This window comes from Chrysochloris asiatica, unplaced genomic scaffold (assembly GCF_000296735.1).
Source record: "Chrysochloris asiatica unplaced genomic scaffold, ChrAsi1.0 scaffold00037, whole genome shotgun sequence".
Lineage (NCBI taxonomy): Eukaryota > Metazoa > Chordata > Mammalia > Afrosoricida > Chrysochloridae > Chrysochloris > Chrysochloris asiatica.
The window spans coordinates 20,172,746-20,178,036 of record NW_006408555.1 but is presented as its reverse complement, the minus strand read 5'-3'; positions in this window follow the sequence as shown (position 1 = coordinate 20,178,036).

Genomic DNA, 5,291 nt, shown 5'->3' with positions numbered 1-5,291 from the left:
GCTTTCAGGAGTGTCTCCTTATCTTTGATTTTGGAAAGCTTGATTATGATACGTCTCGGTGATTTTCTTTTGGGGTCTATCCTTTCTGGGGTTTGTTGAGCTGCTTGAATGTTTATCTTTTCACTTTTCAGGATGTTAGAGAAATTTTCTTCCAGCAGTTTTTCAACTATTTCCTCTATGGATTTGTGTGATTCTTCTTGTTCTGGAATGCCAGTAATTCTTAAGTTATTCTTCTTCATGATGTCCAACATGAATCTTAGACCGTTTTCAGATTTTTTAAATCCTTTTTTCTGTTTGCTATCCTATCTTAGTGGTATTCAGAGATTTGTCTTCCATCTCACTGGTTCTGCCTTCCATCTCTTCTATTCTACTCCTTTGCTCTTTCAGTGTGTTGTCTATTTCTGATATTCTATTATTGATCATTTGGACCTCTTTCTATAGGTTTTGAATTGTTTCCAATGCTATCTCTATTTTATTTGATTGTTCCTGTAGCAATTTCCTGACTTCTTCCTTGTTTTTCTCAACTCCATTGTAAAGTGTTCTGAAACATTTTAAAATCATTTTTCTGAATTCCTTCTCAGGCATTTCTAAGGCCTACCCTCCTTCCAGAATGTAGTCCAGGTCTACCTCTAGGTCATTTGTCTCAGACATTTATCTTATTTCTGAACATGTGCTGATATGGTCATCTGCTTTTGCTTTTTGGACCTGTTTAGTGTTTATCTGTGGCCTAAATACTTAATTGAGTATGTGTTTTGGTACTTTTTATGGTTTCTGATTGCTTCCAGGAAGATGTGGTTAGGATGTAGGCTTCCTTTTCACTCTTCTTATTGCTTAACCCAGAGTAACTTTCACAGGTGTTGTCTTCCTCCCTGGTATATGGCAGTTGGTAATGGTTCTTGCTTGAATATTGGTGTTTTATAGAGTGTGATTGTAGCTTGACTATATGGCAGCAGTTGCTCTGTCTTCTTGGGTAATATAGCGAGAGAAAGAGTTTCCTAAAGATGGAAGGGGGAGCATATGTCAGCAAAGCAGCAACAGCCAAAAAAACAAGAAAAAAAACCCAACAACACCAAAACAACAACAAAAACTAGATTGGATACTGTAGTCTATAATTGCAGAAAAGGGAGAGGAGGGAGAGAAGGAAAAAAAAAAGAATCTGTAGCCTAATTTGAGTATGACTTTAATGCCCTCTTTCAACTTCTTGCCTTCAAAGCTGCCTGAGAGATTTCAAGATGCCACTGTTGGTTGTTACTCTGTACCTCAGGATTTAATTTAATTTTTGGCCTGTTTTGTTTTTAAACTCTCTTTCCCTCTCTATACCCTTGTTCTGGCCTTTTCCATATTAAAAAAACAAAAACAAAACAAAACAGTTCAGGGCCAGCTCTTAGGCTGAGAGTATCTGTGCACATGCGTGGCAGAAGAACCCACCAATTGTGGGGACAGGGTGTGTCCCCTTGCTCAGTCACCCCCTCTTGCCACTAGAATGGAGGTGCATAAACAGTGGGGGGGGGGCAATGAACAGATACCAGAAAAAAAGAAAATCAGAACAAAGCAAAACCGACAAAGTGTCTTGTCCACCTTTGCTCCGAGGTTCCCACAGCATTTTTTCCATGGTGTATCTGCTCCCCTGCTTGGCCTTGCTGTTTGGTCTCACCCAAGTTGTTGGCTATGGGCTGCCAAGCCCAGCAGATTCAAAAATACACCATTTCTTACTTTTGCTACAAGCTCTACTAGCTATAAGCCTTCAGACTTTTTAAATATTCCTATCTATGTGGTTCCGAGTTTTAGAGCTCTGCCCTGAATCTGCTTTGCCTGGTATTCTGTGGTATTACTGATGGTAAACCTCACTGCACCTCTACCCTAGCCACCATCAAGCCCCACTTTCCTCAGAACACTTTTTAAAAGTCATTTTTCAGCACTATTCTTCTGTCCCCCTCTACTTTTAAGTGTTTCTCCATTTTAAAAACTCTTCAAAATCAAACACAGGTAACTTACACTCATGGTCAAATATATTATTTGTGTCAGATCCTATTGGAAGAAATATCTCTTCCTTACTCCTAATATTTCCTTCCATGTTTAACTCCTAGACTTGCTCCATCCCAGTAGATATGTACTAACCAACTGGTATATTTAGGAAGAGTAATAAGGCAAGAAACTCATCTCTAAACTTCTTTCTTTTGGGATCTGCCTTCGTTCTAATATGTAGTGATGTTATGCTTTGTGGACAAGTCTGCCTAATTTGGGGATTCAGATAGCAGATCTTGGCTTTGTGTCCTCCAACTTAACTTTTTTTGTTTTTCCTGTGTAACTGTGATATCTAGATACTCATTGATTATTCTTTACTTCTCAATTTGTTCAGAAACTGATGAGAAGAAAGGGTTCTGTTTATTGAGTCTCCATCATACTATAAGAAATAAGAAACCTGTTTCCTGACAAAAATCTAGAGAGTTGGTTCCCTGGGCAGTGAGTGAACCAGAGGAAGGTCAGTCCAGATAGTCCAGAGCCAACCTGAGTCTCCTTTGACCCTAAAAGTCTTACCATGGCCAGTTCTTACAGGAGAACTTCTCCCTGGATCCAGAGTCACCACCAATATCTCCTTCTACTTCCTTTCTAGAGCATCAGCAGACTACATGGCACATTTTGGAAGAGTTAGTTTAATTTCTGTGAGTCATCTGATATTCAATATATAGAGTTATTATGGTTAATCATCTTTGTATTGTTGCAAAATGTTGTGTGTCAAGAAGATCTTGAGCCTCTTGAAGACAGGAACTGTGCTCCATATTACTTTTCCTATCTTGCAAGGAATTGGTAACAGAGTGATTGCAAGGAACTGAGTCTCAATACATTGTTGACTGCATTACTGGAAGCTATATGTAAAATGTACCTAAACCTACTTTTGAGAATTTTGAAAGTTTAGTTTGGGCTGGAAGTAGATCTGTTCCATTACACAAGTATTTTCTTTGTGTAAGACCACATTAGACATTGACTTAGATGATCAAAGATAAGCTATCAAATAGCCTCCCACCATACTTCATCACTCTCCCCAAAACTTATAACCAAACCCTATAAGGAAGAAAAATTTTAAGAAGTATGTTTAGCAACATTCTTCAAAGAAATTATAGAGTTGCCTGATGTACCAGGGGATTAAAAAAGTTCATGGAAAATGGAATCAAAAGATAATAAGATTTTTTCCACAAACTTTTTGAAGCTCCCTTGAGTATGTGCCTATTTAGTATACCAGTTTATGAGTAGATGGTAAAGGAAAAGTATTGGAGAAAATCTTCCAAAGGACTTCACCTTGGTGGATCAACAGTGAAATTCTTTTCTTCCAGGATTTCCAGTGAATGTGCCTCATGCGTCACCACCACCCATCTGCCAGTGGAGGTGTGCATGGTGCTCTGCTGGTGAACAGATGCTAAGATGGATTAGGACTAAAGACTTAGTGATGTACTTCTGAAAATTAATGAGTGAAAACCTATGATTACAATGATCCAGTCCCCAGTTGATTGAAGGTGATGGTGCAGGCGAGGCGACATTTTTCTCTATTGTGCAGCTGGGGCCGAGCTCAGTGGCAGCTTATAATAACAACAACTGACACCAAAATATGTTTCTTGAATAAATTGTATGTCTTATATTCTTTTTGATAGTCTATCCCTAGCCTTAAGGAATGGGCAAGTATGGTATCTTTAAGATATTTCTTAGCCTCTTAGATTAGCATTCCTCATCAACATAGGGACATAGGTCCAAATAAGCCCAGGTGAGTAGGAACTCTTTAAGAACTATGGGGAGACTGGGAACCTCCACACATCACCAGAAACCTCGTGGGTTAGTGCCATCTGAAATGGAACCAAATGACTTCAAAGATGCTACAAAAGCAAATGAAACTACAAGCAAGCAAGGATCATTTCTGGCCATGTGAAGAAAATGAATGCCCAAATGCCTGACCTTGTCCTCCAAGGATGCCCACAATAAGTAAAGCCCCCACTCCTCCCCAACACCCTCCCCACACTTTCTAACCTAATTTCCCTCTGCCTCATTCTCATTCTTCCTCTTCTGTGTCTAAAAGGAGCAATGCATTGAAAAAAGTCATCCTTGGTGGAAGAGTTTTACAAGAGAAAGTTGTGGGATTTCCAGTTACTTTATAAGTAAGCATTAGATTAACTGTGTGAAAAACAAGTTGAGACATGAATTTTTAAGAGGCTGTAGAATCTGTAAACTATACCAGCAAAGCTGTCCACATTCCCCTTGAAAGGTACCACATAGATGGATTTCTGAGTGCTGTAAACACTCATCTTCTGAAATCTCTCTCTTCCAGCTGTCATTTTGCCCATTCCCATCTGTTTCTTATGCTCTAATAAACCATAGCACTAATTTATTTAGCACCTCTCATTAGAGCCCCCAGGGCTGCTTCAGCCCTGCAGGGATTATCTGCCAAAGTGAGGTGACCTCAGAGTGGACATGTGACCTGCTGCTTATGGGCATCAGTACCAGACTCTGAAATAGGACTTTGCCTTCAGGGATGCTCACCATCAATGGTGTGAATTTTCCACTGCCCTTTTCAAATCCCTTTAGCTCTGAGAATGGAAAATTTGACCCATTTCCCCAGTGCTGTGAATACCTTGGGAGTTGCTTAGCTATAAAGGGTCTAGGATGTTTGTCAATACTTTCTGATTCCTTTTGAAAATATTTATTGGCTTTCTTGTGGGTCTACCGGAGGTGACTGTAGCAAAAGAGAATAATATAATTTGTGTCTTCTTGGGAAGAATGTGCATGTTTGAGCCAGTTACGGGTCTACCAGGTGCCCAGATGTGTTTCTTCAATGCATAGAGTTAGTGGGTCTTAAGCAGTGAAGACAGTTGGCTGACTGGTCTATGATCAATTTCTCTTATACTTTAAGTCTTGAGGGCTTTTGTTCATTTGAATATTGGAAGAGGACATTTTTTGCAATATTTTTTTAAAAAGACATACAGAATATGGAATATAGTGATACAGTCAATTCATGAAGCTAGAAACATTCAGGTCTTTTTCTCTTTAACAAATGATTTGAATTTAGAGACCTTTTGAGCTAATTATAATCTGTTGAAGCTGATAGTTTGTAAATGATAGAAGAGAAGTGAACACTAAAACCAAACCTCTGAATTGATTTTGGCTCGTGGTGACACTATAGGACAGGGAAGAATTGTCCCAATAGCATTTCCAAGACTATAAGTCTTTGTTTTGATTACACCGTCATATTTGATTGATAGCTTTGCTGTATAAAGGATTCTGGGTTGGCAATTTTTTTCTTTCAG